Source organism: Lissotriton helveticus, chromosome 11 (genome assembly GCF_964261635.1).
Source record: "Lissotriton helveticus chromosome 11, aLisHel1.1, whole genome shotgun sequence".
NCBI classification, from domain to species: Eukaryota; Metazoa; Chordata; class Amphibia; order Caudata; family Salamandridae; genus Lissotriton; species Lissotriton helveticus.
Genome location: NC_136072.1, coordinates 725,294,197 through 725,320,377, shown reverse-complemented (window position 1 = coordinate 725,320,377; position 26,181 = coordinate 725,294,197). Strand labels below are relative to the sequence as shown.

At 46.5% G+C, this 26,181-nt stretch overlaps 1 protein-coding gene across 3 annotated transcripts in view; it reads right to left on the bottom strand.

Moving 5' to 3' along the window:
- The window catches only part of CDCA2 (cell division cycle associated 2), a 484,453-nt gene extending 459,155 nt beyond the window's left edge, over positions 1 to 25,298 (bottom strand). For 2 of the 3 annotated variants that reach the window (XM_078666604.1, XM_078666606.1), the window contains exon 1: positions 25,162 to 25,298. The gene's annotated coding sequence lies outside the window, so the exon portion shown is untranslated. Of the gene's footprint in view, positions 1 to 4,557; positions 4,604 to 25,161 lie in introns of those variants that run through there. The other variant, XM_078666605.1, reaches the window with a different exon arrangement.
- Between the last annotated feature and the right edge of the window lie 883 nt (positions 25,299 to 26,181).

Sequence of the window (26,181 nt, the reverse complement as noted above, 5' to 3'; positions counted from 1 at the left end):
CAGCACAGTGAAGTGAAACGACTGCAGTTCCGCAAACAGCTGGTGGGTAGCACACGCGCCTCAACACGGTGAGACAAAGAAAACAAGCATTTACAATGCAACGGTCTTGCCTTTGCAAAAGTTAGAGCTATTGGCATTGTAAATGACAACATTTTTTATTTATGTGTTGGTTTTGAAAACCGATAAATAAATGGCATTGTCATTTACAATGCCAATAGCTTAATCTCTCGCAAATGCCACACACACACCCAGAGCCCCCCACACACACCTAGAGCCCCCCACAAACACAGAGCCCCCCCCCACAAACACAGAGCCCCCCACACACACACAGAGCCCCCCACACACACACAGAGCCCCCCACACACACAGAGCCCAACACACAGAGCCCCCCCCGACAGAGCCCCCCCCCCCCGACAGAGCCCCCCCCCCCCCGACAGAGCCCCCCCCCCCCCCCGACAGCCCAATGCACACACAGAGCCCCCCCACACACACACACAGAGCCCCCCACACACACACACAGAGCCCCCCCACACACACACACAGAGCCCCCCACACACACACACAGAGCCCCCCACACACACACACAGAGCCCCCCACACACACACACAGAGCCCCCCACACACACACAGAGCCCCCCACACACACACAGAGCCCCCCACACACACACACACAGAGCCCCCCACACACACACAGAGCCCCCCACACACACACAGAGCCCCCAACACACACACAGAGCCCCCAACACACACACAGAGCCCCCAACACACACACAGAGCCCCCAACACACACACAGAGCCCCCCACACACAGAGCCCCCACACACACAGAGCCCCCACACACACAGCCCCACACACACACAGCCCCACACACACAGCCCCACACACACACAGCCCCACACACACACAGCCACACACACACACACAGCCACACACACACACACAGCCACACACACACACACAGCCACACACACACACACAGCCACACACACACACACAGCCACACACACACACAGCCACACACACACAGCCCCACACACAGCCCCACACACAGCCCCACACACAGCCCCACACACAGCCCCACACACAGCCCCACACACAGCCCCACACACAGCCCCACACACAGCCCCACACACAGCCACACACACAGCCACACACACAGCCACACACACAGCCACACACACAGCCACACACACAGCCACACACACAGCCACACACACAGCCACACACACAGCCACACACACAGCCACACACACAGCCACACACACAGCCACACACACAGCCACACACACACACAGCCACACACACACACAGCCACACACACACACAGCCACACACACACACAGCCACACACACACACAGCCACACACACACACAGCCACACACACACACAGCCACACACACACACAGCCACACACACACACAGTCACACACACACACAGCCACACACACACACAGCCACACACACACACAGCCACACACACACACAGCCACACACACACAGCCACACACACACAGCCACACACACACACAGCCACACACACACACAGCCACACACACACACACAGCCACACACACACACACACAGCCACACACACACACACAGCCACACACACACAGCCACACACACACAGCCACACACACACAGCCACACACATATAGCCACACACACACATACAGCCACACACACACAGCCACACAGCCATACATACAGCCACACACACACAGCCACACAGCCATACATACAGCCACACACACACAGCCACACAGCCATACATACAGCCAAACACACACACACAGCCACACACACACACACACACAAACAGCCACACACACACAGCCACAGCCATACATACAGCCAAACACACACACACAGCCACACACACACACACACCCACACACACACAGCCACACAGCCACACACACACACAGCCACACACACACAGCCACACACACACACAGCCACACACACACACACAGCCACACACACACACACACACAGCCACACACACACACAGCCACACACACACACAGCCACACACACACACAGACACACACAGCCACACACAGCCACACACAGCCACACACACACACAGCCACACACAGCCACACACAGCCACACACAGCCACACACAGCCACACACAGCCACACACAGCCACACACACAGCCACACACACAGCCACACACACAGCCACACACACAGCCACACACACAGCCACACACACAGCCACACACACAGCCACACACACAGCCACACACACAGCCACACACACAGCCACACACAGCCACACACAGCCACACACAGCCACACACACACACACAGCCACACACACACACCCACACACAGCCACACAGCCACACAGCCACACAGCCACACACACACACAGCCACACAGCCACACACACAGCCACACACACACACAGCCACACACACACACAGACACACAGCCACACAGCCACACACACACACACAGCCACACACACACACACAGCCACACACACACAGCCACACACAGCCACACACAGCCACACACAGCCACACACACACACACAGCCACACACACACACCCACACACAGCCACACACACACACAGCCACACAGCCACACACACACACAGCCACACACACACACAGCCACACACACACACAGACACACAGCCACACAGCCACACACACACACACAGCCACACACACACACACACAGCCACACACACACAGCCACACACACACAGCCACACACACAGCCACACACACACAGCCACACACACACACACAGCCACACACACACACAGCCACACACACACACAGCCACACACACACACACAGCCACACACACACACACACACAGCCACACACACACACACACACACACAGCCACACACACACACACACACACACAGCCACACACACACACACACACACAGCCACACACACACACACACAGCCACACACACACAGCCACACACACACACACACACAGCCACACACACACACACACAGCCACACACACACACACAGCCACACACACACACACAGCAAAATGATGGAAAATGGGGCCGTCTTCCTAGGTGGCATAATGAAGCAGGTGTGGCTAGGAGGGTGTTGCCTTGTACCTGGGGTGCGTGAGGAATGCTGCTTGCAGCTGGCACACGTGGAGGACTGATGTCATGTGGTTGGATTGCTGGCACTCTGCTATGGGCGTGAGGGGCAAATCCATCACAGAGTTTGCAAGAAATTATGGTAACCTGCTGCTGGAATAGGCGGGAGCGAATGATGCTTTGCTGCTTGGAAGCACCAGAAGGCTGGAATAATCTGTAGCTGGAATAAGTGGACGAGCAATGCTTCAGGCAGATTGGGGGGGGGGGGGTTGCTTGTTTCCTGGATACGGGTGAAGCAGTGATGCTTAGTTGGTAGGGTGGTGATAGCAAGTTGAGGTAAGGGAGGATCGATGACTGGATTGGTTTTGGAAAGTGAAGCTCCGTTGTTAAAGCAGGTGGGTAGTAAAGGCTCCGTTACTGCCATAGTGATGCCCGACTGCTGCGTGGGAAAAGAAAGGCTGCTCTTTTGTTCCAATGGCCTCAGTGTGTGTGAGGGGCTGCCCTGTACCCCAAAACCCAATGCCCTTACTATGCTCCTGATGTGGCCAGAGGTCTCTCCGGGAGGTATCACTGCTGCGGGCCACCTTTGTCTGTCATGCTGCTTTTCTCTTGATTTCTCGTTCCTCCACATGCACACAGATACTGCTTGCATTCCCGGCATCCTTTCCTGGGACACAACACTTCCGATCACGGCTACCCACAAGCCTCTGTTTTGTAGTCTCAATTTATTGCTTTCACAGCAGCGAGGGACATCAAGCCTTGCACCTCACCAAGGTTAAATGCAGTTAGGGACTTCATCAAAGGCCAATATTCATACATGTGAAAAAACTACCGTAGATTAGGGGTCCGTGGGGAAATTATGAGACCACTGAATGTGCGTTCCCCATTTAACGTATCACACAAAATGCACACCTGTGGTCAAGGTCATGTGTATATGATAAATGTGTTAGTCAACCTCTCTCATCACCAACGTGATGCCATGCACCTAACTGGGGGAGACATCCCTTAAGGATAAGAACCCTCACTCACCCGAGGGTGACATGCTTCATCATATGGGTCCCCCTTACCAGTGTAGAAATCCTAGTCCACACTGGGAGCTACTACTCCGGGATCTTAAAGGAGTAGCTCAGAGATGTTTTATTGGGCAAAGGGATGATAATCCCATATGTGAGCAAATAGGTGTGGTGAGGATAGCAGCGCTGTGTCAGTCGAATAAGTGAATATAAAACTATCTAAGGGGATACACCTAATTATTTTATTGATGTGTTCCGCTTGACAGGATTAAAAAGTAACAGCACAGTGGTATAGAGGAAGAACCACTGTCACTAGGTGGTCAACATGTTTCAGCCTCTTGATCACAAGGTATCATCGGCTTTCTTCAGGACCAGTTGGAAAAATATGTGCTACTGCTGCTGCCAATATGTGACAAAAAATGAAAATAGATTGCAATTATATATACTCCACCGGTATTCCTGTCTTTTATTCTGATGATCAGGTCATACCCAGGTATCTGCAAGGTGAGTAGCAAAACACAAGGAAAAGAGAAAGAAAACATATACACATTTGTTCAGGATTACACATGTACCATAGATATGTATCATTAGTTTTAATGGTGTAAAAACATTTTTGGGTTATTACACTCATAAGGACTTACCCTCATTAGTAGGAAATCCTGCCTCACCTCTACCTGGCAAGCTGCTCTGGGAGGAGGCCCCGCACTAAGGGGAAGAATTGATAGATATTCATGTATCTATATTATTACTGCAAAAAGCAGAAGTGTCCAAATTGGTACAACATACAATTTCCAAAACTAGGCTCAACTGAACAAAGGAGTTCAAAACACTCAAAAGGGTATTATGCACTGACCCATAAAACAAACAATACTGGAGGAGAAAGGGGAAAAAAAGTACTTATGGATTGGACTGTACCCTCAGTCTCAACTCTTAGTGAAGAGTTAAGTAGTAATTCTGTGCCCTAGAGTCTTACCTGTCCGTCGGTACCTCGTTGCTCAAGTAAAGCTAGCCCCGGGAGGTACCGATCGGCAGGAAGGCTCCCTGTTTATGTAGCGTGTGTTCGATTACCCGCAGCTGCTGCGGCGGGGGCCTGATGATTAAAAGGCGTCTGGTGTAATCGCCTGTATATAATGTGCGCATGCGCTGGAGATTCGTGGAAGGAGCTGCGCATGCGCATTAGCGTAACCAAGCACTACACAGTGTTTGACGCGCTCGCGTCTACAAGATAGTGTCTGGGTCCCGCTCATGAGCCTGAATATCCTGACTGCCCTGGAGCCAGGTTTACTGAAACGGCGCATGCGTCATACAGTCGCTATTATGATGTTATGCATGTATTGACTACTCGAAGCGTGGTTAAGTTATGCTCGGGATAGACCAGATTACTGAACCAAGTTGTTCAGCTAATTGCCAAAAAATAGGGCAAAACGGCAGAGAGACCTGTTAATGTCCCAGGAGGAAAAAAAGTATATTATTACTGCAAACATGTTGCCAGACTATGTCATCATAAGTACTTCCTTGGCATAGTATCGACAAATGCCATGTGTAATATACAAGTAATTCTGCTTGTATGATGTTACTCACAAATGTGGCAATTAACTCCCTATGCAATGTTTTGCAAGGAGAGGTAATTGTATTTCAATGGAATGGGAAGCCTACGAATCCAAATGTTGCATGCTTATAGCGCCACCCATGGTATGTCATCATTCAAACCTTTAATATCAGTTTTAAGAGTGTACACCCATTTTTGCTCTCTTCGTAGTAGATAGCTGGTAGAGTCTGTCAAATGTGGGGGTATATAAGGTTTGTCCAGGACCACCCAATGTAAATCAGTGTCACGGTGTCCTTTATCCAGAAAATGATTAGTCAATTTGGTAGAGCGTTTCCCACATCTAATGGTGCTCATATGTTCTTGGATACGAGTCTTGACTTTTCTAGTGGTCATACCCACATACTTGAGTAGGCATGGACACCAAATTAAGTAAATTAAGTGGTCGCTGTTACAATTCGTGTGTTTGTGTATTAACCACAGTCTGGAAGTACCTATATCAATCTCAAGAGTTTTTTCTGTCTGTGGGCATACAGAGCAAGAGCCGCATGGGAAATGACCCACTACAGGTGGTAAGTTCCAGAGTGTACTCTGTGGCTGATTGGTCTTCATATTGAGAGGACGAGTATGAACCAGCTTATCACGTAGATTAGAACTACGTTTATAAGCGAACAAGGGGCGAGGAAGGGTATTGTGTCAAATTCAAGATACTCCAATGTTTATTAATACTCTTCTTCACTGAGTTGGAGAAGCTGGAGAAAGTGTTAACAAACGTGATGCGCTTGTTGGATTCCTTGGGATACTTTTCTCCAACAGAGCATCTCTATTATTATTGGCTGCCCTTTTCTTAGAGTTCAAGATTAGACGTTTAGGATATTTTTTCTCTTGTAGGTCAAGTGACAAGGCCCTTGCATGTTTTTCATATTCTACCATTCCCGTGCAATTATGTCTAATGCGTAAAAATTGTCCGAATGGTAGATTTTCGCGAAGGGCTCTAGGGTGGTAGCTATAAAATGGTAAGAGAGAGTTACACGAGGTGGGTTTTTTGTATAACTCAGTTGTTAATCCACCATTGCTAGGTTTAATCAGCAGATCTAAGAATGGAAGACTTGATCTTGAGCATTCCAATGTGAATCTTAGGAAGTCATCCTGCTGGTTCAGCCATTCATGGAATGATTTGAGCGTGTCTTCATTGCCTCGCCAGATGACAAAGATATCATCTATGTACCTCTTCCAGGTACATAGATGATGGAAAAATGGATTCGAAGGTGTTAGGATGGTCTCTTGCTCGACTTTATGAACGTATAAATTGGCCAAGCTGGGGGCACAAACACTCCCCATACATGTCCCTGAGATTTGTAGATACATCTGTTGCTCAAACTTAAAGAAATTGTCTTTAAGCACCTTCCTGGCACAAAACATCACAAAATTGATCGGTGTAATGCTATTCCAATCCTGGTTTTGCAGCATTGATTTGATGGTGTTCAAAATCTGTTCTTGTGGAATACAAGTATACAGGGATTCCACGTCGAACGACACCAGCCAATCATTTTCTGCATCAAAATGAAGGTCCTCAATCTCTGTGAGAAATTGCTTAGTGTCCTGGATAAAGGTGGGCATTAATTGCACCATGGGTCGAAGAAATGAGTCGACGAACGTTGAAAGCGGTTCTAAGACTGAGCCGATGCCTGACACAATCGGTCGTCCTGGAGGCGGTCTAGTGGCTTTATGTATTTTGGGCAGTACGTAGAAGTATGGCGTGATTGGGGTGGTCACAGTTAGATACTGAGCCTCATGGTCTGTGATCCACTTGTTGGTCTTAGCCTCTCCCACTTTAGCTGCAATCTCCTTGATCAAACGTTTTGTCAGATCCATGGTAAGTTTTTGATATGATTTAGGATCATTCAACTGGCGTAGACATTCTTCTCTGTATGTGTCTTTATTCAAAAGAACAACTGCTCCACCCTTGTCTGCAGGTTTTATAACTAGATCAGGGTTGGTTGCTAAATTGTTGAGGGCTGCTTTCTCCATCCTGGAAAGATTCTGAAATTGATTCTGCCTCGGTTGAGTGAGGGTTCTTATCCTTAAGGGATGTCTCCCCCAGTTAGGTGCATGGCATCACGTTGGTGATGAGAGAGGTTGACTAACACATTTATCATATACACATGACCTTGACCACAGGTGTGCATTTTGTGTGATACAATATTCATACATGACCTGAGTGAGGCTTAAGACTTCCGATTTTTAAAGCCTAAAAATTGCGTTATTCGGAATGCCCGCTGCGAATCACAGACATAGCTTTTAAATACCTTGGCTTCTACGCAACACCTGACCCGATGACTTCTATGTGAAGAATTTGAAACCCCCACTAGAACATTTCAAACGTGACGCATTGGTTTGGCGTAGTCTCCCCCTCACACTGCTGGGTAGGGCATCACTTTACAAAATGAGGACGCTCCCCCGGTTCCTATATGTTCTTGAGAACACCCCATTCCCCGTTCGACAGGCCTACTTTAAGGCAATAGCGGCTGAAGCCTTCGGCTTGACATGGGGGAACAAACCGGGCCATCGGAATCGTCTGCGCAGGTGTGGATTACTTGCAAACGATTTAGCTCTTTGCATACATTCTGTTAAGCGAACTATACACATCCTAATTACATCTACTTTTCGTCTACTTCTGTTCTTTTACAGACTTCATTGGCATATCTCCTAATTAAATCAGTGATACTTTTGTGGTAGTATTTTTATTTGGAATTCTGTGTTCAGTTCTTTACAAGAAGGTCGAAAGTGGAAAAAAAAAAAAAGGTTTAGACAAGAACACGTTTCACTCCTTAAACCTGTGTTTGGCACTGTGAATTAATGCCCAGTTCCTTTGAAAAGAGCGCCCTGGCCGTGCCTCCGACACTTCACTTAGCAGAACCATTGCATCTGAAAGCGGCAATTAGGAAGCCAGACAAAGGGGAGATTTAATTTCAGTGTAAGGCAACAATAGGCCCTTTGACGCCGCTTTTTCCTACTACCTCACCAAGGTATTATTGTTTAAACTCCAAAGGCCAGGGGAAAGGCTCCCTTCTAACCTAATTGATTTCTTATTGCGTTTGGCCTTGAAAGGGGCAAAAACGTTTCTGTCTAGGCCCAATACGGTAAGGGCGCCAACAACCGAAGGTGGCCTCACTGCCCACAGCCTCTCTCCACCCAGGCGCACCACTGACTCCCCATTTCAGCCCAGCAGTCTCCTCTCAAGCTGGCACGGCTCTGCATTTCGGCCCCACGGTCTCCTCAAGCTGGCACTGCCTGGCCCTCTCCTTATGGCACTACCAGGCCCTGTTCTTATTTCAGTTCCTGGGTCTCCTCACCCTGGCCCTCCTCCGTATTTTAGTCCCGCTGTCTCCCCAAGGTGGCACTACCTGGCCCTCTCTTTATGGCACTGCCCGGTCCTGTTCTTATCTCCCAGTCCCGCTGCCTCCTCTTCACATTCACAATAAGTGCCCTTCCATTTGTGTCGCACCCCCCCCTTTACTCTGACATACTACTACATTTCTGATCACCAGTCTCCACACATACCACCCTTTCTTGGTTTTTTTTCTTCACATTCTCCTCTATTTTCAACCATCCTCTTTTCTCCTCTTCACCCACACACTGACCAGCTGTTCCGCTGTTCTTACCCCATCCCCAGCTTCACTGTAGGGCATAGTTCCTTTTCTCTGTTTTCACCCCTGCCTCCTCTTCACCCTGGAAATGAATTCCTAAAACCTTAAAAGGTCCCAAATATGAGACCAATTGGCTATGCCAATGCTTGTTTGTTTTTTTACAAGCACCTTTTTTAGTTGCATAAATGCTTTCTCTATTTTCTACTTTATTTTTCTTAACCATACATCAAATTATGGTTTATGGTGTGATCTCCAGTGCTGTACAATCCGTGATCTTACTAAAAGCATAACGATATAGATAATTTGCTTTTCGCTGGAATGCGAATTATCTAAGGAAGGAGAATAACCCTATACTGCAATCAGTGGGGCATGCAGAATTTAGAAACTTAGCTTATCCTTCACTGACACAAATATTTCTTACCAGAATAGTGGTATTTTTTAACATGGCCAGTCAATATGCAACTAATAACTGATTTCTGTTGAGGAGAACCTAAAGCAGCTTGGCTTCATTTTTAGAATCAATCTTGTGGAGAAACGCTGCATTCCTATATACAAGCCTGTTCTTTAAAACTACATCCTTCTACAGTTTTCCCCTCTCATTTTATCAGAAGTTAATTCATTAATTATGTTCCAAGAGTATGATGATAAAAGTGACGTGTATTTCTCTCTTGCATTTTAACGCTATTTTAATTGAATGGTCTGATTTTATTCCCTTACATTAGACTTACATACCATTGTACCAGGCCTCACTTTTCAATGTTTTCAATTAAACTGTATGCCAGTTATTCATCCATTTTGAGGAACGGTTTTAATGCAGCAAGAATTACGATTGAAGTGTAACCTTAAAATGTGACGGTCTTTGAACATTTTCAAGGGGTGAAGCAAGATGGCGGCCGCGTAGTTGTGGCCGTTTACAGCGGAGCAGTGAGGTTGAGGGCAGAGCCTTAACAAACCGTTTTTAATACAGCCATGCAACCTCACATTTCGAAAAATAAACTGAAATTAATCTGATGATGCCCTGATGATGATGATTTCTGCCCTTACCTGCCGAGGATCGGCAAGACAACTGATGCGGGTGTCGGCGCTGGCCGTGGCTGTACTCTCTCCCTGCCACAGGGTTCTAGCGAACGCAGGAGGGCTGAGCTATCGTACAAGGCAGCGGCGCTCAGTGCGGAGCCCAGAGGAGGTGGCGGGAATCGGGGCTTGCAAAGCCTTGGTGCCGCAGGAACAAGAGGCGAAGGGGAGCCATGGCCCCAAAAGTGAATATGGAGGCAAAAGCAGCATTATCTAAGAAGAAAGCAGGGATGGAAGGGGTGGCGGTGGCGGCTGAAGAAGGCGAAATCCCGCAAAAAACTCAAACGCCCACGGCGGAGCTGGGGAAGAAGAAGCAACAGGTAGCGGCTAGGACCCGCCAAGCTACCGCGTCAATTGCGGACATGTTTTCTAAAGGCGGTAAGGAGAAGGGTGCTAAGGATGCCTTGCTGTCTGGTGGTGATGCGACAATTCAGGAGGTGGAGGATCGGGCTAAGGGGTCCACAGACAGTGTTGTGGGGAGGCTACCCCCCCCACTGTCCAAAGAAATAGATTACACCTCAGCCATCCCCCCAGTAAAGGCAATTACTCAGACAGCCCCCGAAGAGAAAACAGACACAAATACATCCACAAACAAGGGAACCGCTGGTGAAATCAACAGCACTCAAGAGCACCATGAGTTGGCTGCGACAGCGGTCATGGCTCAAGAGGCTCAGCCAGCCCTAGAAACCCCCAAAGTAAGGGGGGTGGAGCTGACTGAGGAGGGAGCCACTAGCTATGTAGGCGGTCCGGATGTAGGAATCAGCAATGTAACCCTGGGAGCAGGAAAGGATAAGGAGAAAGTCCCCAGTGAATGCTTCTTTTCAGTATCTGAGGGGGCCGAGTGGTCTGATGAGGACGATGATCGCAGCTCCTATTTGGAGGATAGCATTACGGATTCTGAGAGTGACCCAGAGCATGAACTTCCAGCGACGGCAGTTAGACCTATTGCTGTATCAAAAGGGACATGAACATCCCCAACGTGAGTTAAGCTGGGACCATTCATCCGCAATGCCATTGCAGGGTAGCCCTAGTGTTGAATCAACCCAAATCTCGCTCTTGGAGGTAATCCATCAGGAAATTATCGCACACAGGGAGGAAACACGCCAGGACAATCGCAAAATCGGAAGCAGCGATGAGAAAGATGCAGGGCGTGGTGAGAAAGCGGTCTAAAGCCTGCACTAATATGGGGGACAGAGTATCAAACCTCAAGGAGAGAGTTGTGTCAATGGAAGCCGAGGTTGCTGCTGCCACGAGCAAGGTCGATGCTCACTGCTCGCAAGTAGCAGATATCCAGTGGAAGCTTGAAGACATGGAGAACAGGCTCAGGCAGAACAATCTCAGGATCCTAGGAATAACTGAGGGGGCAGAATGATCGGATTTCAGAGCGTACATTATCAAGCACTTCGAGCTGGCATTTCCTGAGCTTTCAAGCTGGAACTGGTCTGGAGAAATCCAGCGAGCACACCCTTTAAAATACGCAGAAACGAGAGTGTAGGAGGTAAACCCAGGGCAATCTTAATCTTCCTGGGTAACTTTGTTCTGAGGCAGACCATCGCAGAAAAGGCTAGACCAGACGCGAAGTGGACTAGCGAAGGGGTGTCATTCTTTGTCCGCCCAGACTTTTGCCACACAACCGTTGAGAGCCGCTGGAGATTGAGGCAAATGATTAAGCCCTTTCAGGAGAAGAAGATGCAGGCCTACTTGATAAATCCAGCTCAACTAAAGATAATAAACGAAGGGAGGATTCAATACTTCGCATCAGAAACCAAAGCGCAGGAGTATCTTGACTCTCTGGGCAACTAGTTAATTATTATGTACATATTTTCAGTATATTTAAGTGTATCATAGCAAGGTGGGGGATAGGACGGCTGTAGGTATAGATAGAAGTTTATAAGGGGTGTTGGAAGGGGGCGATCTCGGAGGGCCAGGTTGTGCTCACCCGGTCACCCCAAGATCCACCTCTCCCACAGAACTTGCCGAGTCTTGATTGTGAGGTCCTCACCGGGGAGGACTTCGGGTCTAGGATCGTACACACTGAGCTCACACCACACTACGAACAGACACCACACCGTTGGATTCTAGTAACAAGTTCTTTATATAGCAAATAACGAAGGAAGCACTCTTGTATACACAGTGGTCAAGGGACCACAAAGTCTGGGAGGATTCGGGAAGGGGGAAGCGGGACTGTCTTTTAGTCTCTGGGTCAGTACGTGGCGTACCCTACGCACAGCTCTCAATCCTCAAGCCGGGGGGTACGGGATGATGGTCGTACTGGCTACCTCACCTCCGTCGAATCGGCTCGGTCGTGATGGTGGTCTCGATGGTCCAGCCGGACCAGAGTACTCCTCGAGCTGCAACGAGGGCAGCAGGGCTCGATCTGGAGAGGTTCGTGCGAGCCGCGACAGCGTCAGCAGGGCTCCGATGGTTGCAAGTTCAACTTGAGCCGCGACAGCGTCAGCAGGGCTCCGATGGTTACAGGTTCAGCTTGAGCCGCGACAGCGTCAGCAGGGCTCCGAAGGTTACAAGTTCAGCTTGAGCCGCGACAGCGTCAGCAGGGCTCAGAGGTTCAGGATGAGTTCTTCTTAGGGCTTCAGGTCCAAGATACAACTGCCCGCTAGTTGTCGGGCGGGCCCAGTTATAGTCCTTTGGCTCTTTGATCTCCGGGCCCTCGCAGGCAGAGGTCTCCTGCCCGGGGGGGGGGGCTGGTCATTGGTGAGGTCCGGCGGTTGGCTCTTTGATCCCTTTGAAAGATGGGTCTGGGAATTCCCAGACGCCCAGCGGGTCTGGAGCCAGCACTCGGGGAGGCCAGAGGGGTGATCGAAACTGGCCCACAGGGGAGGGCCAAAGGTGTGAGAAACCAGCCCCTCAGGGGAGGCCGGAGGTGCCATCGAAACTCCCTGGCTTATCTCACTCGGGGAGCCCTTTACCCCCCAGCCGGGACTGGCGCACCTTTGGAGTCTGGGGTTCGCTGGGGCCGGGGTCACGCTCGGCCCAGGGAGACAGGGATGTCGGGAAGGGAAGATGGCATCCGGGCCTTGTGGGGCATGCAAGGTTAGGCGCTCGGAGCCGGGCGCGGAGCGGGAAAGGCAGGCCTGGTCGAGGTTCCAGGGGGATCTAGGTTTAACTGGAGTAGGACGACCAGGCTCGGGGTGCAGGCTACACTAACGGGGAGGCTGCGCAGGGGACTCGGGGCACAGGCCTACGTTCACAGGGTGTGGAGGGACAGAGGCGAACCACGCCACGAGGCCGGGTCCAACAAGGGGCAACAAGTTAATGTGTATTAGGTTCCCTTAAACATTCCTCACTGCTTATACTGTAAACCATCACATGCTCAGACCTGGTCTGATTGCTTCACGAGAGGGTGCAGGGGTGGTTACAGGGGGGTGGGGGGGGGGAGGGGAAGGGAGGCAAGGGGGAAAAATAAAAAATGAGATAATCTGGGGTGGTTACAGGGGGGTGGGGGGGAGGGGGGAGTAGGGAGGGAGGCAAGGGGGGAAAACTAAAAAATTAGATAATCTGGTGTAGATTTTCTTTGTTTCATGCTCGGTCTGGGTAATGGTCCAGCTAAAGCCCGGACACAAATGTTTCAAAAAAGTGAAGGTGGTAACTTAGATCAACAAAATGCTGAACATTAGAATTTGTACAGTCAATGTGGGCGGGTTGAATGACTGGAGGAAGCGTCAAAGGCTGGCTCATTTTGTTAAATATAATGGAATTGATGTACTTTGTCTTCAAGAGACCCACCTACCATGGACAAAAAGGAACCTGATGTATATTAGAGGTTTTGAGCTGCTGGCATGTTCGTCGCAAACTTAGTCAATCAGGGGAGTTGCAATTTTAGTAAGATCCTCCCTAGGGGGGGCCAAGCGGTTTAAAGCCGATTGTCTGGGGAGATGGGTAATAGCTGAGCTATGTATAGGCTACACACTGTGTGTAGTCTATGGGTCAAAGCAAGACGATCCGGAGGTTTATGATATTTTGGAAGGAGAGCTAGCTGGCTGGCTGGCCCACCCCTACTATAGTCTGTGGTGACCTAAACATCTCTGTCGATTGGTATAAGCAGTCTGGATATGTAGGACGGAATTCTTGAGTGTTCCGTGCATTGAAGGCTCTCATCAGCTCGCATGGGCTGAAGGATGTTTGGGGGGATAAGGAGCCGCATAACCCCGATTTTACATATTTTTCGAATCCTTTCCAGAAATATACCAAGCTAGACTACTTTTTAATCTCCTCTTCAGAAATAAATACGGTCAGTATTAGGAAACTCCCGAAAGCAATTTCGTATCATAATCCGTTGATTTTGTCCTGTGAATTGGAGAAGGTAGAGAGGAAAAAAACTAGTTGGACATTTGAAAGGAGGCTATTAGCGGATTATAGATTTGTACAACATCTCAGGAATTTTTTGATGCAAAGCGGTATAGTACGTCGCGAAATGGTGTATGGGAAGCATTTAAAGCTGCCCTAAGGGGAGAAACCATAAGTTGTTCGGCAATGTTAAGGAGAGAGGATAGGAGAGAGGTAGAGAGACATATGGGGGAACTAGCGGAAGCAGAAGAGCAGCATATCAGTGATATTGGACACAGAGTGGAAGGTGTTGAGAGTCAAAGAAAACTGATGATAATTAAAGCAGAGCTTCAGAAAATGGTAACGCAGAAGGCAATTAGTGAGTATCAAACCTCTACGGCAAAATGGTACGAAACGGGGGAGCAGGCAGGTAGGGCTTTGGCGCTACGAATTAGACAAGGCAAGGTCAAGAATATAATCTCTAGTATACATAAGGATGGCAAAGAGTATACTGAACCAAAGGATATACTACGGGTTTTCAAGAACTTTTATCAATCATTGTATGACGAGGAAGGCTATTCTAGCCGCCAGAGCGAGGAGAGTGGTGATGAAGGCCCAATATTGGACGAACAGGGGAGAGAAGAGTTGGACAGAGATTGGACTATGAGCAAGATTAGAGTCGCATTACAGGAGTTACCAGCCGGTAAAGCTGCAGGTCCTGACGGAATTCCCTTGGAGGTGTACAAAAGCATTGAAACCGAGGTCACCCCATTGCTGTTGGATCTTTTCAACGGTATATTGTGTTCAGGTGTAATTCCAGATTCCTGGAAGGAAACAAACATAATCATATTTCACAAGAAAGGGAAACCAAAGGAAAACCCAGGGTCATACCGCCCAATCTCGCTTATCAACGCAGATACAAAGCTGTATTCTAAAATTTGGGTTAAAAGATTGGGTAGGATCATTGGCAGTCTTGTTTCCCCGTGGCAGCATGGGTTTGTTCCTGGGCGAGGTACGACGGACCATACTAGACGAGCTATATCGCTGTTCGATGCCCATGGTGCTGCGGGGGGGGGGGGGGGGGGGGGGAGATGGCCATGATCCTCCTCGACGCGGAGAAAGCTTTTGACCGCGTGGTCTGGGATTATCTATGGGGTATTCTGGCTGGTAGAGGCTTTGGTTCTAAAGCTATGAGAGCTCTTAAAGCAATGTATAAAGATCTGGTAGCCCGAGTTTTAGTACTGGGAGAGGGCTCTGATAAGATATTATTTAAGAGGGGGACGCGTCAAGGATGCCCCTGCTCCACGATTCTTTTTTCATTATATATTGATCCCCTGATTCAGAAGATCTTAGGCTGTCCACAGATTAGCCCAGTGGTGCTTAATGGCTATGTAACCAAACTCCTAGCCTATGCCGACGATCTGGAGGTAATAACCACCAATCCTCGGCAGGCGATGCCAATTTTGGCCCAACTGGCAAATGACTTTGGTAGCCGGTCAGGGTACTTACTAAATGAAGGGAAAACACAAATAATCTGTACTAAAAACATCATTAAGGCAGATGCTAGATTTGTGGACTCGTCTGTATATCTTGGGGTGAGAGTCAACGGCTCAGTTGATAATTATCGGCCACTTATTAAAACGATAGAAGCCGATTTGAAAAGAATAGATGTGTTACATCTCTCTCTGATAGGGAGGGTAAACGTTTTAAAAATGACAATGTTCCCCAAAGTTTTGTATTTGTTTCAGGCTATACCACTTCTGTTAGAGGAGAGAGTAATCAAAAACTTGGAATCAATTTTTATAAGATTTATTTGGCAGTATGGTACGGTCAGGCGCGCTACTGATTTTATGTCACTCCCACGGGAAATGGGTGGGCTGGCCATGCCAAATCTTAGGCTATATCATTGGACATGCCTCTTGTCACAAATGACTATCCTTTTTAAAGGCAGTAGGGGACGGGACTGCAAGAAACAAAGGAGAGGATGAAATGTTTGCTAAACTGCTTGAGGTTGTAGAGGGTAAACTTATTGAAATTGTAAAACCTCTGATCTCTAAAATAGATAAACTCCAGGCGGAAGTTAAAAGACTTGGAGGTATGCAAACTAAGCTGACGGAGGAAATAGGTAGTCTTAATACTTCATTATCAACAAGAAATATTATAGAAGGGGTTGATCATGCCGGAGAAGGGATACCTGGTGTGTTGACTGATCTAGCCCATACGTCGGCCCCCAAAGCTAATCATAATATTACAACAGTAGAAGGGTGCCCGTTGATAGTTAATATTCCACAAGCACAAGTCCACGGTACAGACCCTCTGCAATTTATTGAGGAAGCTTCACCTGTTGTATTAGTGTTAGCTAATGTACCCCAGTTGGATGACGGTATCATCGAGTCTGCCAGCTCTCTGAGTAGTAAGGCCCTTCACTGGCTCTCTGGTAATATGAGGTTAGCGCCTGGTGGGTTACAGCAACTGGCGCATGATATCAAAGCAGTTAAACGTATGCCCTGGATAGGGAACCGCCCCAAAAGATTTAAAGGGGATTGCGTGGCGGTAACATTTGCTCATCCCAATATACTTCCTAATGTTTTAACACATATTTTTCCACCCCAGCGTAGAAGAGGTACGGTGGTTCCCCTAACACTAAAATTTTTCCACGGGGAACAGCAAAACGTAACCCTACCAAAAACGCCAGCATTAGGATGGGATAACAATTTGATTAACAACCTGAATTTGCATAACCGCTGGGCATCCCCCCTAGTACCTAGTCTGCTATTGCACAATAGATTTGATGCCCTGTCTGGTCTTAACAACTGCGATTGACAAGAGGTCAGACATGAGTCTGTCGCAGTGGTTGCAGGAGTAGATTTACATCAGCCCTCAATTACAACTGGTAGTATACTGCCTAAGTCTGTGGGTACATCCTGCAATACCCTAGTGGGGGCGTCAACAACTTGCCTTATCACCAGTTGGAATATAGCAGGACTAGTTTCTAAATTAAATGTACTAGGGTGGTTAGAACTAATTAGAACATTTGATATCTTATGTCTGCAAGAGACCTGGTTTTTAAATTTTAAGGGCCTTGATGGTTTTGTAGCCTATGAGTTACCAGCAGTGGCAACTACCTCAGGGAGGGCCAAAGGAGGTTTGCTAACTCTGATTTCTGTGAAAATGCGAATCAGGGTGAAGGAACATATTACTGTGGGCAATAATTCCCAACTGCTATGGTTAGCGGATGAGGCAGGTAAAAACATTCTGTTGATTAATATGTACAATAATGTTTTTGATGCCAGTAGATATACGGTTATTGTAGAACTTGATGTCGCAATCAAACAATTGATGAAAGCCTCCAATACGGTTTTTGAATACATATATGTTGGAGATTTTAATATTTCTGTTTGCCCTCTCTCTAATCAAAGGTTGTGTGGTACTTTGAATCGTGTTGGAGAGCCAGCTACGCACTTCCAACACAATACATATGGAGAAACTTTGAACTCTTTCCTACTCGCCTATGATTTAGAGATTGTAGAGATTGAACAGGACGGGAAGGGTGATAGTTTGCCAACCTTTGTGGGGCGAGGGGCGAACACTGTGATTGATTTTATTTGCATGTCTTCCGAATTAGCTGATTTTAGTTCTGATGTCAAGGTTGTAGATCATATGGTTAGTGACCACAACTGTCTTGTTATTGAAACTAGGTTTTGGGAAGCTTGTATAATTCCAGATAGTAGTGCTATTTCAAACATTGAAGTACATAGGCCGAATGGATTTAGAATAAGGTGGGCAGGGGATAAGGCTGAAGTAACCTCAAATTGCATTATCTCCTGTTGTTTAAATGATATTATTTCTATTATCGACGAGAAATCAAATATGAAGGCCTGTATTTCCCACTTTACAAAAATCAATGTTTTTATTAGTAGTAAGTTTACTAGGTCTGCTGGAAATTTCAACTACAAAGCTAGGGGATGGTTTGACAACGCATGCACTGTGGCATTGAAGACATTAAAAAAAGCATTATCCACCAAACCTAGAGATAAAACAGCTGTAGTTAAGCTTAGATCTGATTATAATTTAGCTCTTAGGCAAAGGAAAGTTGAACTACGTGAGGAAGCTTGGGAGCGATTTGATCTGGCGGCTGTATCGAATAATTGTACGCTTTTTTGGGCAGCAGTAAATAGCCCTTTTCTAAGAGATGATAAACTTCCCACGTTAACCTCAAACGTGGGTAAGGAATCATGGGTACAGCATTTTTCTGCCATTTTTAATCCTGATACGGTAACGTTGCCGATAAGTTGCTCTTGGCCAGTACTTAATTTAGATATCACCTTACAGGAGGTCCTAAGTAGTATCAGGGCTAGCAAGGGCGGTAAGGCCCAGGGTCCCGATGGTGTCCCAGTTGACGTATACAAATTTGCGCCCGAGACTTGGGGGCCAGTATTAGCCAAAGTTTTTAATGCTGCTGTTCGCTATACTATTCCGTGTACCTGGTCCGAATCCATAATAGTTCCAATTCATAAAAAAGGGGACCGAGGAAACGCCAAAAACTACCGGCCAATCTCGTTGTTGGATTCGTCGGTCAAGATCATGAGCCGTGTACTCCTCGTCCGATTGGAAGAATGGGCAGAGTCTAACAAAATAATGACAGACTGCCAATATGGGTTCAGGAAAGGGAGGGGTTGCATTGAACAATGCTTAAATCTGGAGCTACTGATCGGGAAATATACCCGTGCGAAAAAGGGTTCACTTTACCTCTGTTTCGCTGATCTGAGCAGCGCTTTTGACCTGGTGGATCACGCCATACTATGGACTACCTTGCTAGAAATGGGAGCACCCAGGGAAATTATATATTTTCTGGCTCGTTTATACGAGAGGCTTAGCTCGAGTGTCCGGTATGGGCCTTCGGGCGAATGCACAGATAAATTTAAGGTCAGGAGAGGTATCAGACAAGGGTGTGTATTGGCACCCTTGCTCTTCACTCTGTTCATTAACGAAATAGACTCGATCTTACAGAGGGCGCCAGCTGACGCACCTAGAGTAAACACAAGTACCATCCCCGTGTTACTCTATGCGGACGACGCTGTGTTGCTCTCTAGGACTCCCCGGGGTCTACAGCTTTTGATAGATAAATTTGTGGCCTTTATTGAGAAAAGAAAGCTGGTCATTAATAAAAGCAAGACATTTGTGATGGAGTGCGGAGCTAGTAAGGTAAAAATTAAAAAGCCCTATAGGTATCTCATTGACGGCCAAGTGGTGCAGTCCGTGGAAAACTTCTGCTACCTGGGAGTTAACTTTTCCAAAAATGGCCACTGGGACGTCGAGCACAAGGTGGTGCGCGACAAAATGATCAGGAGCGCCAATGGAATATTTGCATTTGCAAGTAAATTAGGTAGTAGAAGGCCTAAAGAAATGCTTAAGATTTTTGAAGCTAGGTGTCTCTCGGCTGCCCTCTACGGAGCAGGGGTATGGGGGGTATCTAGGGTAGAATCCCTACAGGTAGAAGAGAATATGTTCCTGAAAAAATTGCTGTGTCTCCCGACCTCTACTGCTAATAGTTTGGTCCATAAAGAACTAGGACTACATCATATAAACGATCTATTATTGTTGAGACCTTTGATGTTGTGGCGTTCAGTCTGGATGAAAGACGAAACCTCATTTAATAGGGCCATTATTGAGGATTGTTTACGCCTAGACTATTTTCTTAAAATCCCATGGATTAAGTACACAATTGATTCTTTCTCTAGTGTATTTGGGCTTAACGTTACATTAGATCACTGTTCTGCCTCGGATCTCTCTAAGGAGAGTCTGAAATTAATTTTCTTAAATCATTGTGCAGAAAGACGAGCTACGGATGATCTTAAACTTTCCACTTGTATACGTTATAACCATTTGAATGAATTTGTGGGCCTACACCCTTACCTCATCCAGGTGACTAAAGGGCAACACCGGTTTGTTCTCACCAGGATGAGGATGGGTACGGTCCACCTATTGGTTGCATTCCCTGAGATTAAGAAACGCCCTACGGGTCCATGTCGGTGCGACAATATTTCGGAACAAAGCACAGAGCACTTTCTACTTATATGTAACCTGTATAGCGAATGTCGTAAATTCTTTTTAAAACCTTTATTTATTAAATTTGGAGCAAGAACTGTTAAAACGGCAATGAAATTACTTTTTAACTTGCATCACCCTGACATCTGTTTTTATACGGCTAGTTTTTTACTCAGGGCCATCAGCTATAGGAAAAGCATGATTTTTTAAATATATTTATTAAATTTCTTATTCTATCTTATTTATTGGAAAATTTTCAAGTGTGTTATTCGATTGTTATATGTATCTTACCGTATTTGTAGCTGATTGCGATTGTCAAAGTGTATTTTCTTTTAATTGTATTGTATGTATGTACTTTTATGGACATGATTTACATGCTTCCGAATAAAGTTTTTGAAATTGAAATTGACTATCCTTTTTCAATCAGATATATGTTGGTAACGGAGATAATCGGTGTCCCCCTTCCATTTTTGAGCTACTATTGGGGAGAAAAGCTATTGGTCTATTGATGTGTGAAGTTGACCGCAGATACTATAAGAGTTCCCGGTATAAGATCTTGGAAGGGGTTTGGGGGACTTGGAAGGCGGCCCAAAAGTTCTTGAATATTCCAAAGATAAATGCATGCCTCCATCTGTGGAACTCTAGCCTTTTTCCCCATTTTGGCACGGATAGGAATTGTCTGTTCTGGAAGGAGCATGGTGTGAAGATTTTAGGGGATATTATGGTAGGGGACGATATCCTTGGGTTTGAAACAATTCAGCAGAAGTATGGTATCCCTCCCAATCATTGGTTCTTGTATGGCCAGATCGTACGAACCCTGTCGGCTTTCAGGCCTAGGCTTTCTCTGATAACAGGTAATCCAATGATTGATTATTTATTAAAAGGGGGCAAGAAGATCAAAATAGTGTACAATCATCTTTTGTTGGGAATTCAAGATGATCGAAGTTGGGTGACCCAGACGCCGATCTTGATCTAGCCCTACTTTTAAATAAGAAATTATTTCGGTCCTCAAACTTGAGGGCACAGCACTATAAGACACTGTTTAATCTTCATCACACCCCTGCAAAAGCGGTTTGTTTGGGGGGGTTAGGGAGGATGATAGGTTCCCCAAGTGCAATGTTGGTCCTGCAGATCTATTACATATGTTCTACCATTGTGATATGCTAGTCCCAATTCGCTGGGAGATTAAGAAATTCGGGGAGGGGCTGCTAGGTTATAAAATCAATCTATCCCCTACCCTGATGTTATTAGGCATGGATTGTAAGCTGAAGCTGGGAAAGGAAGCAGAAGCTTTGGTTTTTATCTCTGTGGCGGTACTCCGGATTCTTATCTCCACGGGATGGAAAGATACCACTGCTCCCTCTTTCCAAATGTGGATCGCTAGATTATTGGGAATGCATAATATAGAGTCTTGTTTATATGAACAAAAGGGTAAAAAGACTCGGGAAATGGGTGGAAGTATCTGGGCACCACTTAAAAAGTGGAGGGATTCAAGACTTTAAAAGAATGTTATATTAACGAATGTCAAATGTTTATATCAATTGTTGGAATTTTAATACCGTGATAGTTTTTTAGCTAAGAACTGATCTCATGTCATATATGCTTTTACCATATGTTTGGTCTTTTATTACTCTTTAATATTTCTGAATATGTATGATGATGTCTGTCTTTTATAAGGAATAATACATTTGTATATGTCTTTTTATAGCACCAGAAAATCTCAATAAATATATATATTTTTTTTAAAATGAAGTGTAACCTTAAAAGTGCAGTATCCTTATGAAAACTAATGAACGACCTGGTGCCCATGCCACGACAACTGGAAAATTAGCTATGCAATTCATCTAAGCATGAGGGGCATATTTTGGGTGCGAGCCCAACCTCACCAACAGTAGTCCCTCCACTGAACACAAACTATAACACCACTTGGGCCCTTAAATCATCTGTCCTAAACTCACTGGTGCCTCCAATACCAACTACTGGAAAATTCACAGAAACGCAACTGGTCACCAAAACACTTCACTTTAGGAACTAGCATTTCAGGACTCTGAAAAACTGTCGTTTACTTGAGAAAGACTGTTCAGTTTGAGTTGCTTTGGATTCTGCCTATTTTTCATAAATTCTCAGACATGTTAAGACTTCCAACAAGTTAACACTCCCATTGAAACACCTTTCTCTTGATATTATAAAACTGTAATAAAAAGAAGTAAACAACGAAAAAACAAGAAATAAGGCCTTTTACATCCATGCATCCAGGATCTGTAACATCCTTCTTGTGTCCATCAGGACCGCCCCAACATTGCTCTAATTTAGGAAAGAGTTGAAGATTCACTCATTAAAGAACACTACATCTCTATGCATTACTTGCCATTGAATTTGTTGTGAAATCAATTGCATCGCAGACTATCTGAACTCCAGACACTACCACCTCCTGCTCACGTCTAGAAAATATAGTGCACAAAGGTAGATGATCCTGCAGTGGATCCTTAAACACATGTGGAACACAACTGAACCAAACAAGAGTACGGCTGGGTAACCAATAAATGATCTAAATTCTCACAAATTTGATTTCCCAGAAGCAAACTGAGTTTTTATCGAAACATTTACCAATATAAAAAAAATACTTATGATAAATAACAGTGCACAATTTTTTTTGAAGGGCTCATTAAAAGATCTACAGTAGCAGTACGAACTGGCCATAGCTATCTCATTCATGCATCTTTGATTTTTATGACGCACACTGGCATGCATGAAGGACCTACCACTCTAGTTGCCCGCATACGGTTCTGACTCTCCATCTAGCACCCCATGTATTCTCTTGGCCAGGCCCCCTGCACTTTTGTGCGCCAAAGAGACCAACACTTCACAGAGCATGCAATTGGCAACTCTAAAATCAGATCTTTATTGAGCCGGGCACAGTATCGCTTTCTATCTGGTACACTAACCTTGACACTCGCCCTGCATACCTTAACCCCATGCATGCTTGCACACCACAACATTAAATACCCACACACTTCACAACGTTGGCCTTGCGTAGTGTCGCCCCACAGCATCCCCAAGCTGACGAGTTCTGCACATCAACCAAAGAGTTCATACTGGCAGAAACACCCCAATCAGCGCTCTCCTTGGTAGCAGCACCCTTACCATTATATTAGCTGTAGAAGCACCCCACCAATAATTTCTTAGTGGACGTTGTGCCTACAGGCAAAGATCATCATCAGGTCACTGACACCATCGCCCCTAACAAAGTTCACTCAATGGAACCTTCACTCACACCACAGCCTTATAGACGCTATCAGTCCAGCAAACCCCAGTCATTGGCACCATCAAATTCATCCACATGTATCACCCTAATCACCTTTGTGATCCTTTTTCATTGGGGCATCAGCCCAAATTGGTCCTCACTAACAAAACTGTCAGTAGCCCAACAGTCATCTTCTCAGGTCCATCATCATAGGCAACCTCACTCATTAATGGCCCCAGTTCCTCCACAACCCCATCAATGGCAGTACCCCTTCGTTCCAAGTGGTCTTTCATTAGAAACCCGGACACATGCGAAGTCTTTGTGTTAACTTCTGACTGAAAAAAACGACTAATCTGTCATCATGGCCAACAACCAGGTCTTTGCTTTGCTGCAACATTCACATTAGAACGCACTCATTGCTACAAACACTAGCACCAAAGTGTAGTCACTGCAAATACTTATTGAAATGCCTGCAATACAGCCAACTCCTTGGAACAGTGCTGGTTTAGAAACAGCAATGCCCTTGTTTAGAAACAGCTTCACCTCCAAATTCCCTTTCTGATCAGTATGCATTTCCTTTACTGGAAACTCACCAAGACCAAACAAAAGCAACGTCTTTCAATAGTGTTACCCACCTAGCAGCGCCAGGAAAGCTTCCTACGACACTGTTATTGGCTGCAGACCAACCACCTCCCAGGTAGTCACTCAATGGAAGCACCTTCAGCCCCAAAAATTCCTTATTTAACATTCATGTGCCCTCCCACCTTAACCCCCCCCCCCCCCAAAAAAACACTCATGCTCAGGGAGCAGAAGCGACATGTACAACTTTTCATTCTGAACAGTATTTCTTAAGAGCAACAGTAAGACAATGGAAGTCTGAAATCTCCATACTCAGCCATCTTTAAACCACTTATTGTAAGTATTGGAACTCCTCGATTAATGCAACTTTATTGCCAGGGCTGCGCCATTGGAGGCAGTCCCCTAATCAGTAGTATCACAAGTTTCTTCCACGTCCACCCTACCTACCACCTCGTGCGAAAACACCCCCAGGAATCAGCTACTTGCAGCGGTCAGACCCACAAGAACCCTCTGGTTGATGGCAGCAGTGCCATTCACCAAAACATTTCGGGGGCTGCCACAACTACAAGCTCGCCTAATCACCAGCTCAGAGTACCTCTCAAAGGTGATAGAACAAGAAAACTCATTCACCTCGGATGAACCGGAACTCAAGCTCTGTTCCTTGTCACAACTGCAGAGAAAGGTACAACCATCCGTGGAACAACTCGAGTGCAGCGCCGCCAGGATTCAAATTCAAACACGTCACAGTAGAAAGAGAAGAAATACAGCGCCCCGAACACCTTTCAGCATCACGCATGCGCGTGTCGAGACACTTTTAAAACAATTGTTTTTGTGACTGTTTAAATATAGCCCTTCAAATGAGAACCGAATCATATTACACCTTTTTAGACACGGGGAGATTAAGTGATTTGCCCAGGCTTGCGTGATATTGTGAATTGATCCAAGAAGATTTAACGAAGCGACCGATAACAGACTACAAACAAGCACTGGTATAGCCAATAGGTCTCGCCTTTTCGACCATTTAACAAGGTCACAATTCGACCCTGTCAGCCGCCCCCCAAAAAAGTGGCCCACGTTCGCAGATCGCAACCTTTCACAATACACTAGTTAGTTAGGACCGTGGAGCTACATATTGTCAAACATTTGCAATAAGTAAAGTATTTTCGGGCTCATAGGTCCATTACTTATCAGTCAATCAATCAGGTGTTTGTAAAGTGCGCTACTCACCCTTGAGGGTCTCAAGGTGCTGGGGGGGGGGGAGCAGCTCCGGGTCAGTCGAAGAGCCAGGTCTTGAGACTCTTTCTGAAGGTGTTCAATGTGGGGGAGCGCATACATGCCAACATTTCAGAAGAGCAAATGGGAGATTTAAAAAAAAATCGGGAGAATGGGGCCTTGAATCGGGTTACTGACATGTATTAGCTTTGGAAGTGTGCTGCTGCAGGATGGGACATTTGGAACACAAATGCACATTTTTTTCTTACCTTTCAGAAGCATGGAGCGCAATGGCAGGCAGAGAGAGGGTGATGCAAGGGTTGTGCACTGGCCAGGCAGGTTGCTGGCATTGCATGCACCCCCGTTCTCCCACCCTTCGTGTGGCAGCCCGGGCTGAAACAACTTCCCAGGCACACACACAGCCGCCCCCCCGCCCCC